General features: G+C 29.5%; 1 long non-coding RNA gene across 1 annotated transcript; it reads left to right on the forward strand.

Moving 5' to 3' along the window:
* The first annotated feature begins 7,552 nt into the window (after positions 1–7,552).
* On the forward strand, positions 7,553–11,347 carry LOC147804071 (uncharacterized). The gene is made up of 2 exons (XR_015428872.1): positions 7,553–7,874; positions 11,165–11,347. It is a non-coding gene; the product is annotated as an uncharacterized LOC147804071 (long non-coding RNA).
* Positions 11,348–13,918: the final 2,571 nt, after the last annotated feature.

The following is a 13,918-nucleotide window of genomic DNA, read 5'->3' on the forward strand; positions in this document are numbered from 1 at the left end:
TCTATTAATATAATATTACAATAATAATAATCTATTAATATAATCTATTAATGAATCTAGTAATGTAATATATTACAAAAAATATCAATAAAATCTATTTATAATTGCATATAATTAATGCATATTTATAATCGCATATATTTAGCAAAAATTGATTCAAATTTTCTTATTTCTGTGGAAAATATCAAAGTTTCAAAGTGTCCAATGTCTTTTTTCCTTCGTATTATGATTGCATTTGAAATATCCGCTTCATAACTTTAAGACATTTAAATTCGCAATAACTTTAAACCATATAGTTTAAAAAAACGAGTGCCATTATTTCAAACAAATCGGTAGAATTGTTTTCCAGTAACAAACATTTAAAAAAAACTATCAATGTACTTTTTAACGGCAGTCTCGTTTATGTTTCAGTTTTTAAAATTAATATTATTTAGATGGATGTGCAAAATTTTTGGTTTTTGCATTTAGTATCTAGTATACTGCAAAAAGTGCAGTAAATAAATGTAAAAGTAAAAATAAAAGGCAAAAGATGAAAAAATACCAGAGAGTTCCAAATTTTTAATCGTTGCCTTGACAATATTTTACAGACTATATTCTTAAAGGTCCATAAAAAAAAGTAACAAACGAAATTAAATCGAGATAAAAGCACGCTCATAATTTGGAAATACGCATCTATACTTAAGCAGTACGTAATACAAATGCGTACGTAATACAAATTTAATGCCTGCAATGACATTTTTGCCACACAAAAAGACATAACTTTGTTTAACGAAACCAAATTATATGTCATTTAAATAATTTACTTGATTGAAAATTATTCTAGTGTTCAAAATTATAAATCTTATTACCACACATTTATCAAAAAACACAAAATTGAAAGTTAAACTTAATCAAGTATATGATTTCTCTGCTATTTAAGTTATCGTGATTAAACTACCAAAATTTACCACATTTACCAAGTTTAATCACAAATTATGTAACTATAATTTTTTGTAAATTTTACCAAAATCATTATCAGTGTTTTTATAAACTTTACCGAGCTCTTTAGTGCTCCTATAGAACCAAAAACACTTTAAATTTTATCATATTCTGGTAGCCATACTTTTTTCTCGGTGTAAATTGAGAAAATCTGATTATTGGATGAAGAGCTGTTTCGAATAAATCTTCTTTTTTTAAATTTTTTTTACAAATAACAGAAATACAAGAAATATTACTTACTCATATTTTCTTCATTCTTTTATGTGTTGTATTTAGCTTCATTTCGTGCTAGAGATGCAATTTCTGCATTCAGCTTACAGCAATCAGTAAATACATTTTCTTTTTAACATTGATTTTTGCCATTTTTTATGATTTTCTTATATTTTTCCCCTATGTTATGAGATTATAATGTTCTTTTACAAAGTAAATGCTTGAGAGTAAAAAGTTATTTATTTATCTTATTTTTTATCGCTAACATAAGTTGATAAAAACAATGGATTGATAAATCTTAATCACCTTACAGTTTAATTTAAAATTTAAATTCTCTAAAATAATTTTCTAAATTTAGAGAAATTTTTATTGCTTAAAATTTTCATTAAATATAAAATTGTATTGATATATCAATGTATTTAAGAATATACCTACTAATGCTTAGAAAGTTTTTAGAAAAATCTGAACCTTATTTAAAACCATAGCAAATGCAAAGGGTTAAAATTCTTCCACAGACTTCTCTAAGTAACAAATCAATCACTTTAAAAAAGAAAATTTTTAAATGTTTTACTGAAACAAAGTTTTTCATTAAGTCTTTTTCCCTAATTTGCGAACGCTTTTCATTTTCATCGATAGGAGGAGAGAATGGAAATAAAATTATAGCTCAAACTAGTTACACTACTTACATCACTCAAGCAGTACTTTTCTCAAACAATTCAACTTGGATATGTTCTAAGATGGAATCAATCTATATATTTTTATTTGAAGAAAATGCACTTAGCTTTTAGGATAGCCTTAGGGACCAGTCTAAGAAGAAGATGAAAAAAATTTTCTTCCTTTGGAGTCAAGAAATTTCTTATTATGAAAAAACCTTACTTTATATTAAGCCAGACGACTGGATATCGGAAAAGTAAACGTAACAACAAGTTGTATACGATACTGTTTGCATTTTCGTACTTTACTAATTATTTCGAAGTTTCCAGCTAGTTTAATGAAATCAAACAAAACTATAGTAATTTGTCAACTTAAATAGCTCAAATTTACTTTAACTCGCTTTTATTTTAATTTCGGCGCACAAATTAAATATGCACCTACGTAAAAAAAACTTTAAAAAAATACACTATCTAATCTAGAAAAATAAAGAAAAAGTCCGAATAAGTAGAATTTGGCTAGTCCAAAAAAGTCTAAATAAATAATTTCCTTATGGCTGTAATTCCCTATAATGCCTTGGGTCTCTACAAGACCTACAAGACCTAGTTTACAATAGGGTGCCTCTCTTATGTTTAGCGATTTTTTAACTCCAAGATCGACGCCAAAAAGTAATACTTTTTTTCTTCAAATCTTTTCAAAACATCTAAAACAGTAAAATAAATGTTTTAACACTTAATAATGGTGTTACTTTATTAACAGACATACACAAACATCGGAATAAAATAACTAAAAAAAATGTAAAAATATTTCGAATATAACCCTTTTGTTTTATTTAAAAGAAAAATCCTTATTTATTTTTTCAGACATTTTTCTTGCAAATAATGGTAAGAGAACAACGGAGGTTAAAATTTTAAAAAAAACAATATGTATATGAAAATAAGCCAAGAACAAATCGCATAAGGATAAACAAAAGTTGTGGTAACTCGAAGGTGGCATAAATGAAAACAACCAGAAACGAGGTTTCAGCAATATGGTATAATGGAAATTTGTTTCCAAACCAAGAGTCCCCGATTCTACACCCCACCCCATATACAGGCCTGAATAGATTTTGAGTTACTCAAGATCTACGCAGCATGTCCTTTTTTGGGGTCTTGAGCCAATAAAGCCCCACATTCATATCAAATGAATACTTGCAAGTGACGTCATCGTGGATAAATCGTGCTATGGGGGGCGGAGTTATCGACAAAGCCAACCTTCATCTATCAAAGGGTACCTCATGATCGAATCAAGTTAGCATGTCTTATATACTAGTGAATTAATATTCAATTTTCGTAGTGGTAGCTACGCCACAGAACTCTCCCACCAGAATTTTTATCAGTGATAGAATTCGATGAACGGATACCACTAGTTGCTGTACTTGTGAAAGACCTAGAGAGCTGGATTAAGGTCACCGGGTTTTTTGAGTGCTGAATATGAGAGGTGTATTAACTTCACGGTCGTAGTCGCTCCTGTGTTGCCTTTAGCAGTCGAGTATATGCAGGCTGATGTTGTGTATGATTGAGACGAGACTGAGCAGCAAGAGCGCGAGGAGGTAGATAATGTCGCAGTCACAAGTAGCAAGTCAACTGTTCAATGTGGACCATCTATCGAAGTAGGCGTTACCAGATCGAAGTGGGCGTTACTGTCAAGATAAGCGTGTTCGCATCACGTCCGTAAGTCACCAATGTGGGGGGCGGAGTTATCGAGAATGCCAACCTTCATCTATCAAAAGGTACCTCATGATTGAATCAAGTTAGCATGTCTTATATACTAGTGAATTGATATTCAATTTCAGTAATGGTAGTTACGCCACAGTGCCATTTGTCAATTCAAAAGCCAATTTGTCATACGTGCGTGACTTCACTTACAGGTGTCCAATTAAATCTGATTTAATTCACATAGTTAAGCTTTATCACTTCACTTCTCAAGTTGCAAGTACCCAATTGGGTATTTGGGAACGTCATAGGTCACATGTGTGGGTATTATTGATCTTCTTCTTTTCAAGTTGCAAGTACCCAATTAGGTACTTGCACTTCAGGTAGAAGAAAATCAATGATACCCTCACTGACCTATGATGTCAGCGCCAACTTATCTTTGATAAGCAAATTGGCGTGTTAAAGTTGAACTAATTTTTTCCACATAAATAAGAATGCAAATTAACGTGAAGTTATTTAAACTCAGCTCTGTATCGCACATCGAATTTGTTGAAATATGATTCTTACTCGTCTACATCTTTTACTTGAACTAGATTTATTATTTGTTTATGTATTTTATTTTAACTATGTTATATTTTTATTTTATGTACCTGGCAACTTCGATGCATTATTAGTTTGTTTATGTTCTCTATCTCTCCACGCCTGTCTTTGTGTTAAGTAACAAATATATTGTGAAAGAATTGAAATCGTTGTGAACGAAATTTTGCGTAAGAATATAGAATGTGCCACTTAATAGAACTGATACTTGACAGCCTTAAGTTGCGCGAAATGGAATTGAAAAGAATAGTTGCTAACGTAAACAAATGGCACATTTCAATTACCATACAGGTTCGAGATACCCGCACTACGTTTCTTACAAGTATCGCATTACAAATAATATCATGCTGATGCTTGCCTCTTACAATTGAAACATGAATTATTTCCATATCGTTGCCGAAGACCAAAAAAAAAAAAAAATCAGCCAATTTTCTGACATCATATTGGAGATTTATATATAGATATAAGAAAAATTACTCATCACTGTGTCATTGTATACTTCTAAATCTCATTTTTTTTTCAAATCCCTTTTATTATTTTTCAAATCTTAATAATCGTTACTTTCGTTATGATTAACACATTAACGAAATGTTCTTAGATAAAATTATAATAATTGTATATTTTATAAACAAACTATTCCTTATTTTTGGAAATAAATAAAATAAATTATAAATAAAATAAATCATAAATAAAATAAATTATTAATAAAATAAATTATAAATGAAATAAATTATAATAAAATATGAATTTTAAGAAAAATAATGGCATGGGAGTTGGAGAGCGGAGTAAGCAGGAAGCAAGGAGTTCTTGTACATGTTTTCAATAACTATATCTATATAAATCCAGGTTGTTTGCCTGGCTCTCTGTTAAAAGTTCTGAGCATTAGCATTGTAAGACAGTCTTTGCTTTGTTAATATAATATGATCTATAACAACTTATTGTATGTTTACGTAATATGTACAGTGCTCCAAAAAAAATTTATCACTTTGAATTTTGATCTAATCATCGGATTTTCACATTTTAGGAATAATTTTAATGGCTTGAAGGGGTGACCTCAAACATACTCTAACTAATAAGTGCAGACGATATTTAAAGTTACGAAATCAGATCCGAAAGCATGCTTTCTCTAAATAAACATGCAAATTTTCGACGGATTCAGATTTCTGAAAACCAAAATATAGGGGGTAACCGGAATCAGGAAAATATGGCCAGAATAGTTTGGTCAGGAGAGTAATCCAAAGTTTGGACCCCATAAAGTTAATTTTACCTTTTTCGTATTTAGATATATCTCAAGAACATTTTTAGCGAATTGCACATAATTATAACATTTGTTTACCCGAAGATAATTCCATGCAAAAAATAACTTTCAGTAAATACTTATTATTTTTTATTATTTTGTTCAATACGAAAAAAAAATTTGAATTGTAGGGTATACAAGTTTGAATCACTTTAAAAAATGTAATTTTGCATGGCATAATGCAAAATATGAGCGAAATTGGTCAAATAGTTCCTGCGAAATCGATTTTTAAGTGCCATTTTTGAAATTCAATATCTTAGTAACTATTCGACCGATTTTTCTCGACTTCTGTACTTTTTCATGTGGAACTACATTCCCTAAAATGATATAAAAGATTTTACACCTTACAATTCAAAAGTTTTTCGACTATTATTGAATAAAATAATAAAAAACAATAAATATTAACTAAAAGTTATCTTTCGCAAGGAATTATCTTTGGATAAATAACTATTCTTAACCTCATAATCAATAAAGTCTGAAACCTTTTTTTGTTTATTTATGCATATTTTTTTCGAAACTAATTTACGTTTTACTCTTTTCACATACCTCACAAATAAATCATCATAACTCTATATAGGCAATCACCGTAGTCTGCTCAATAGCGCTGTTTGGCAGTTTCCTCATAGAAATGAAATCTTACACAACCCCGTAGGTTTCGTATGAGTTTTATCTCTAGAACTTCCTAGCAGAAAGTAAGATTGAAACAACATACATTAGTAACTAATTGGTATAACTCTGCAGGAACATTCGATTTCTATTTCTTTGTTAAACACAGTTCACGAAATGCGCTTTGATTTATTTAAAACTCTAGTTTAAGGAGATAATCTGCAATCAATACCAAATTATTTTCTCTTGTTATTATTTTAATAAAATTAATACTGCAGTTTTTTTGAAGGTAAAAATATTTGGTGACAAAAAAAAAGAAAACCAGAATGAAACGCTACGTACAGTATCATAATTTTTGTGTCTTTACACTTAAAAAGGAAATTTCTCAATGATCCCGATCTCTACCACACATTTTTCTCGAGTTCCCTTTCCTTTTATAAGATTATAACAACTCTGTTCCTTCAACTATCGTGTTAAGTAGGATGATCAAAGACTGTGACCGTTAAGAACTGAAATTGGTAACATAACTTCTAATACAAACTGTTAACCCCAAACGTTAAATAAAACGCTTGACATTTATTCTTATAGTTTTCGATTATTATAGACCAACGTTGTTATAGCATTATTTTAAGATCCTTGTAAGATGCGACAAAAGATTTAACATTGGTTCAAGCTTCCAAAAAATTAATTTTCAGCATTTACGCTTATCCTTAGATGGAATTCAGTTTTATAGGTCAATAAACTTTCGTCTTTGTCATATAATGCTTATCTTCAAAAACTACTTTCAGATTTTACTAGAAATTTCATGGAACCATTAGGCTTTGTATTCCTTTCTTTCCTTTATTAATTTCTTAGCATGGTAAGATAACGTTAGAGAATTCAGTATGATTTTAAGGAACTTTTTATGCTGAAAAAATGGGTGGTAAAATTTTGAATCTTTTAAGTATTTTACTCCTACTTTTGCAATAAGAACAATATTCATGCGGATAAGATTTCAGTGCAAAAATAAAATCTAAGTAAAACTTCTTTTTTAAAAAACATGCATTTCTCATTACTTATTCATATTCAATATCATTTATCTTATTATTATATTATTGTCTCTCATACATTATTTTCTTTCTGTTTTTTACCAACAATTATGGTTTTTTACCAACATGGTAATTTTACCAGCATTTTTTTTTCTCCATGTTTGTCGATTTTGCATTCATGAGACAAAGAAGAAAGGTAAAAAAACTAGATAATGTATAAACAAAAGTTGTAACCGTAGTTTTATCGAGAAATTCTAACGCGAAAATTTGGTTAAATCTCAAAATTTTAAAAAAAATGAATGTAGGGTTTCCAAAAAAAAAGTCTAAGAATCGGTCCACGGACCATATAAACTTCCAACAATTTATCAATCAATATTATAATTTTTTTACCAGCACGGTAATTTTACGAGCATTTTTTTATCTCCATGTATGTCGATTTTTGTAATCAAAAGACAAGAAAGTGCGGATAATATACAAATGGAAATTGTAACTGTAGTTTTAGCGAGATATTCTCACGCGAAAATTTGGTTAATAAATCTTAAAATTTAAAAAAAAATGAATTTGCAATCAGCAAATATGTTCCACAATAAATATCAAAAGAGATACTATGAAGTTTAAAAGGAAGTATGTATCTGAAAAGCAATAATTCTGAAGAAAATGCATATTCAAAAGCAAGCACAATGATGGAAAATGATTCTGAAAAATGTATGCAAGAAAAATTGAAAATACTGGGACAAAGAGCTGTTAAACGTCTCCGACTTTATGGAATGTACGATGAGGCTGAAAAGACCATTTTTGATATTGAATCCTTAGGTATGATGTTCCATTTAAATTTTATTTAGAAATTTTAAAGAAGTATTAATTAAAAATTAATTAAAAACCTTTACAGTTAATGTATGTATCGAAATAAAATTTGTTTAGGTATCTATGAATGCAAAATTATATAGAATTTATTATCTGTAACATTTTACACTAGTTCATGAATGAGCAATTAAAGCAGTATTTTCAAAATTTAAATGCAATGTCTTAAGTTAAGTTAGAGTTATTTATAGTAATTGTTCCAAAGATTTGCGTTATCGAAAAATAGGTACTTGAGCTAGAAAAGGGCTGGGTACATTCTGTGCGTCAGCGATTCACCGTCAATGGGCAATTCTTCAGCAATGCAACACACAGTTGTTTAGTTTCTTTTGGTAAAACTCTGGAATAGCCCACCACTTGGCGAATTTTTAAAATCTCGCTATGTTGGCGGTTATAACTTAGATCAACGTTGTTGTTTTTTTTATTATTAAAAAACAATTTAAATTATTACAAATTTGATAAAGTATTCTTTATAAAATAAAATTAAAAACATTTCGTGCAATAAGTTGGAAACATATTTCCCCGAAATATCTTCCAGAAACCTAGTTTGGCGAGATTTCAACAAGTCGCCACGTTGTGGGCTATTCTAGTATCCACCCTTTTGTTTTATTTTTAATTTATTTCTCATAAATAAAATGAAACAAAAAACAATAATTAAAAAAAGTTACAATACTTTTCAACAGGCCGGGATAGCCTGGTCGGTAGGGCGCTGGGCCCATATCCAAGAGGTCGTGGGTTCGATCCTCGCCAGCCGAAGACTCCCCGTGTATTAAATGGTGACTGATGCACGTTAAATCTGTCGAGTCTCAAAGTCCTCCATGTTCCCACAACAAATCAATACCTCTGGGGGTACTGATCCAGGAGTTTCCTTGTCTTCTGGATTGGTTCAAAATTACAAGGCTACGGAGTTGAACGTAAGTAGTCGTAAACCCATGAAATTGGGTCGGCTGTTCAACGACGGTTATAAAATAAAATACTTTTCAACTGTTTTTTTCAACAAAAAAAAATTAAATGAAAATTTGCCGAAAGGGAATTTTTCGAATATTTTTCGCTTGCCGAAAAATACCAAAATTATTTTTAACTCCTTTTAGGATAAGGTAGTAAATTTTTGTTCTAATTGTTATTCTTAATACTTTTAATAACTTTTCCCGTGTTTTTCTTAATACTTGACATTAAATTTGGGTGAAAAGTTTTCGACCGATTTCAAGTAAATTTTTTGAATAAGCCTGACATTAAAAAAGACAGTTTTTCTTATAAAGTAAACATTGAAAACTTATTCTTCTAAACTAAAAAACTTCTAAAGAATCCGTAAGTATAAATATTTACTGCTTGACAGTATTTGTGCGTTTTTCTGTATTGAATGGATCCCAGAACGGCCCATCCCGTGGCGATTTTTCTAAATCACGCCAAGCAAGTTTTTGAAATCTTACTAAACTAGGTTTCCGGAAGATATTTCGAGGAGATTATTTTGAGCGTTCGATCACACCAACAAAATTCTTAAACTTGATTGCTTATTTGATATGTATATCTACGCGACAGTTGAATTTCATTTGAAAAGAGGTAAAAGGGTTTATTTTTTCGCCATTTATGCTTCTGATCTCTTGCTGTTAGAATCATCGTTATTATTTCATTTTTTAACCATTATTTCATTTATTACCGTTATTATTTCATTATTTTATTTATTTATTTATTTTTGTACTGCACCCGGTGAAAATGGCGAGAGAATGAACGAGGAATTCTCAATTTTATTGAATGCGAATGGTAGAGAGCGATGATTGAATGGTGCAGGAATCATAATTTATTTTCGACAACGTATGTATGCCCTAAATGTGGAGAACAAATGAATTTGATTGAGCAAAAGAATACGGTGCTACCCAAATCGTGTTTTGATAAATCTAATAACGTAAAGTCACTGGGAAGGGCAATAAATAATAAATAAACAAGACATTGGAATCATTTTAGCTTTAATATTTGTGTCGGTATTTGACTTAAAGTTTTGTGCATGACTTGATAGTGTTGTTCAGTACGTATTTTGCTGCATTGATTTTACGAATAAAGCATAGTATTCAGTTATTTTCATTTAAAAAATTAAATGCATGTCATTTTTCTTGAAATTACTAATAGAAATAATAAAGAGCAAGCAAAATCAACAAAAGTTTTACAGTCTAATACAGCTGAAAATGTATAGTTTTCTTATGAGAACATTGTAAAACATTAGGCAATAATGTTTGCAGTTAAATATCGACGAATTAAAGCTTTAATACACCGGAACTAAAAAACTTATTCATCAAGCAGTGATATCATTACATTTATGCTAAACTTATGAGTTGTATAATTACTTTTTCAATAAACATAAACGAAGAAAAAAATCTTGATATGATTCAGTTACAAAAAAAAGTATTAACACGAATTGTAAGATATTTTTGATTCATTTGCAAAATATTTTAAATAATAATATACTTTTAAATTGTATGACATAGTTTCATTATCGAATAACGAAAATTGAACCAAGAGACCTTTGTTTTGTGTAGATTAGACACATAATACTTTTTTTAATTCTTATTTTTTAATAATTTTTCTTCAGTGACCTCAGAAGAAAAATATGCTCCCTAAACTGTTCTGTTTTCCTGAATAGGATGTTTTGGGCTAATCTATCTATAAATAAGACATTATCTGGAATATAATCTAGTACTTTCATGGAGAAAAAAATTCTGGTAAATTAACGCTCTGCATGATATTGACATTTCTGGTAAAAAAAAAGTCATACGTTTGGCTAACAAAACCAAAATATACTGCATTTAAGCCATTTGTAATTTTCTTGTTAACCGGAAACCACTATAAACCGTTACCTAAAACCGTTTTCAAAACTATAGTTTTATAAAAAAAAAAATACAAAACTGAAAAGTAAATTTTATCGAATAAATGGATTTTTTTGCATGCTCTTAGGTATCATGATAAAATTGCCAAATTTTGCCACGTATACCAAATTTTATCACTTATTATAAAACCATATTTTATTGTAAATTTTACTAAACTCTTTACCAAAGCACTTCTGTAAAATTACCGAAGTTATTAGTGTTCCCTTAGAGTCAAAAACACAACATACTTTACCATACTCTGGTAAATTTGACTTCCTTTCGCAGTGTACTGATACAGTCCATAAAAAACTTGTATAATTCATAATCATATATTACTGGCTTCCAATCATTCATTTAAGACTGTAAATTGGTTTTAATTGTTCATAGGCATTGACATGTCTCACGTAAAAATCAAAAATGACGAGATTGTCGCCAATGAAGAGCAAGTAAAAGAAAAGCCTATATCGTCAGAAAAAAATACAGAAGAAGTCATTCACTAGAAACAGTCATGTAAATAAAGTTAGCTAAAATATCGATATATTGTTTCAAATAAAAATAAAAATTGCTATCGTAACATCATTGTTTAAATTGAAACATTTGCTCTTTATTTTATTTATCGTTTGCACAAACTCAATTATTTATATATATATTTCTCTTACACGGCGACAAAAAAGAGCCTCATTACAACTCCCCGAATGGCAACTCTAGAAAATCGACCAATGTTTGCCACTAAAAATGTCACATGCCAAATCTGGCTGATGTGGCTCAACATATAGCACTTTTAAAAACGGAAACTGAAATAACCAGAGAGAGCATTCTCATCAAATGTGATCTCTTCCGAAATTCACCCTATCAGCTGCGGCAATCTCATACTATTAAGCTAGGCAGAAGTGAGTAGTCTTTGTCGTTAGATCTCTACTTTAGTATTTTGTCAAAAGCTCTTTTTTTCACGAATTTATATATTACGAATTTATTTGACGATTTTTGATTTATATCACGAATTTATTTGTTTTATTATTGTTATTAGTTATTCATTGAAAAATGAGTCTCAGTCGTGCTGTTACGCTTTAAGATTTTATACTATAGCACATTTCTAATAGGTTTAACGAATTACATGGCATTTATTTGAATTCAAATTTATCTTAATTACTTAGTATTTACTAAAAAGATGTAATTTTTTTTAAAAAAGTTGTTATATGGATTTAAATGATTGTTTTGAATTTGTAGAATTTTGTGCATTCGCAATGTACCTAAGTTAATAGCGAGTGAAGCGAGCTTGGTTTGCGAAGCAAACCATATAAGATTGCGTAGCAATTTTCGGGGATTGGCGAGCGTTAACGAGCAGGGGGCGCAACCCACTAGTTATATTTATTTCCTGTAACTTCTCACTTGAAAACAAAAATTAGCAATATGAAGTAGAAATATAGTTGCTCATTTGCTTTACGAAATAAATTGTGTCATTGTAGAGCATCATTATTCACCTCGGATCCTTAAAGATGAATACCAGAACTTCGCCAATTCTCCATTAGCTCTTGTCCAAAGTTAATTCGAAAAATTAAAATCAAGTATACAAGTAAAATTTTTTCGAATGTTATAATAGATAATTCTTAGGATTATTGTCATAAAAGCTCCTTATTGAGGAAATTTTTAAATTATGGATCACAAAATTAAGTTGGGAGACGAGGTAGGGATGCTTGCGAGTCTAAAGCTAGGTAGGTTTTCCCGATAATTCTTTAATCAGTAATAAGAAAAGTTATTTAAACACATACTAATAGTTCTCAATAATAATGGGTAAATTATACAATAAATTACATTTCAATTCCATTGAATTGGTAAGAAAGTAATTTCAGTTTTTTAGTGGGATATGAAACTCACTTTTTTCTACCAAAAATGAACTTTAATTGGTTAAGTATCTTTTATTCTGTTCGATGACTTTTTGTCATCTCTCTGACAACATCTTGTGCTCCCTGATCCTAATAATCAAGTGTTTTTGATGTCAACACTATCATTGAAATATTTTCCATTTAAAAAGATTTGTAAACTTGGAAATAAATGCTAACCAGATAGTGCTAAATCCGAACTATATGAGTAATGGAATGTCACTTCTCAACCAAGCTCCAAAAATTTCGCACATGCTTTTAAAGAGGTGTGCGAACTCGTATTGTGATGGTGGAACACGATTCCTTTGAGGTTTGTGATATCCCACATAGCTCCGACCTTGCACCAGAGTTGGCCAAAAATGTAATCGATTACATTTTTTGATTACAGTAATCAATTACTTGTAATCATGATTACAATTTTCAAAAATTTTGATTACAGCTGTAATCATGATTACAATATTGATTACAGTAATCAATTACTTGTAATCGTGATTACAAAGTTTGATTACAGCTGTAATCATGATTACATAGTCGATTACAGTAATCAATTACTTGTAATCATGATTACAATTATCAAAAAATTTTGATTACAGCTGTAATCATGATTACAATTTTGATTACAGTAATCAATTACTTGTAATCATGATTCCAAGTAATTGCGATTACAAGTAATCACAACAAAAACGATTACAAGTAATTATGATTACAAGTAATCAAAATATATGATTACATGTAATTTGATTACATGTAATTATGATTACATGTAATCTAATTACACGATTACAGGACTATTGTATTCTTATAAATGATTATATTTTACAGTAGATAGTAGAATGTATTTTATAATGATACATTTTGCACGTATTAACATGTACTGCATTTTGTACGTATTTGTATACGTACAAATGAATGTAACTGAAATGTTTGTACATATGATTTTATCTAGTGCATATGTTCAGACATTTTAGTATCACACACATGTACATACACTTATATTGTAGGTATAAAATATATGTACGTATGTATATAGATAATAATTACGTATGTATGTACAAACAATGTAGGCATGTACATTTATACACAATGAATATATGCATTTTATGCAAATATTTGTGTATGTAAAATGTATATCTATGTTCATGTACGCATGTATATACAAGTACTTGTGTTTGTACGAACATACATACATTATCTGTACAATGTATGTCCTATGCATGTATGTGCAATTTATTTATGAACAGTACAATATATGTATGCATGT

This window comes from Parasteatoda tepidariorum, chromosome 9 (assembly GCF_982258835.1).
Source record: "Parasteatoda tepidariorum strain Cologne lab strain chromosome 9, Ptep-v5.0, whole genome shotgun sequence".
Taxonomy (NCBI): Eukaryota; Metazoa; Arthropoda; class Arachnida; order Araneae; family Theridiidae; genus Parasteatoda; species Parasteatoda tepidariorum.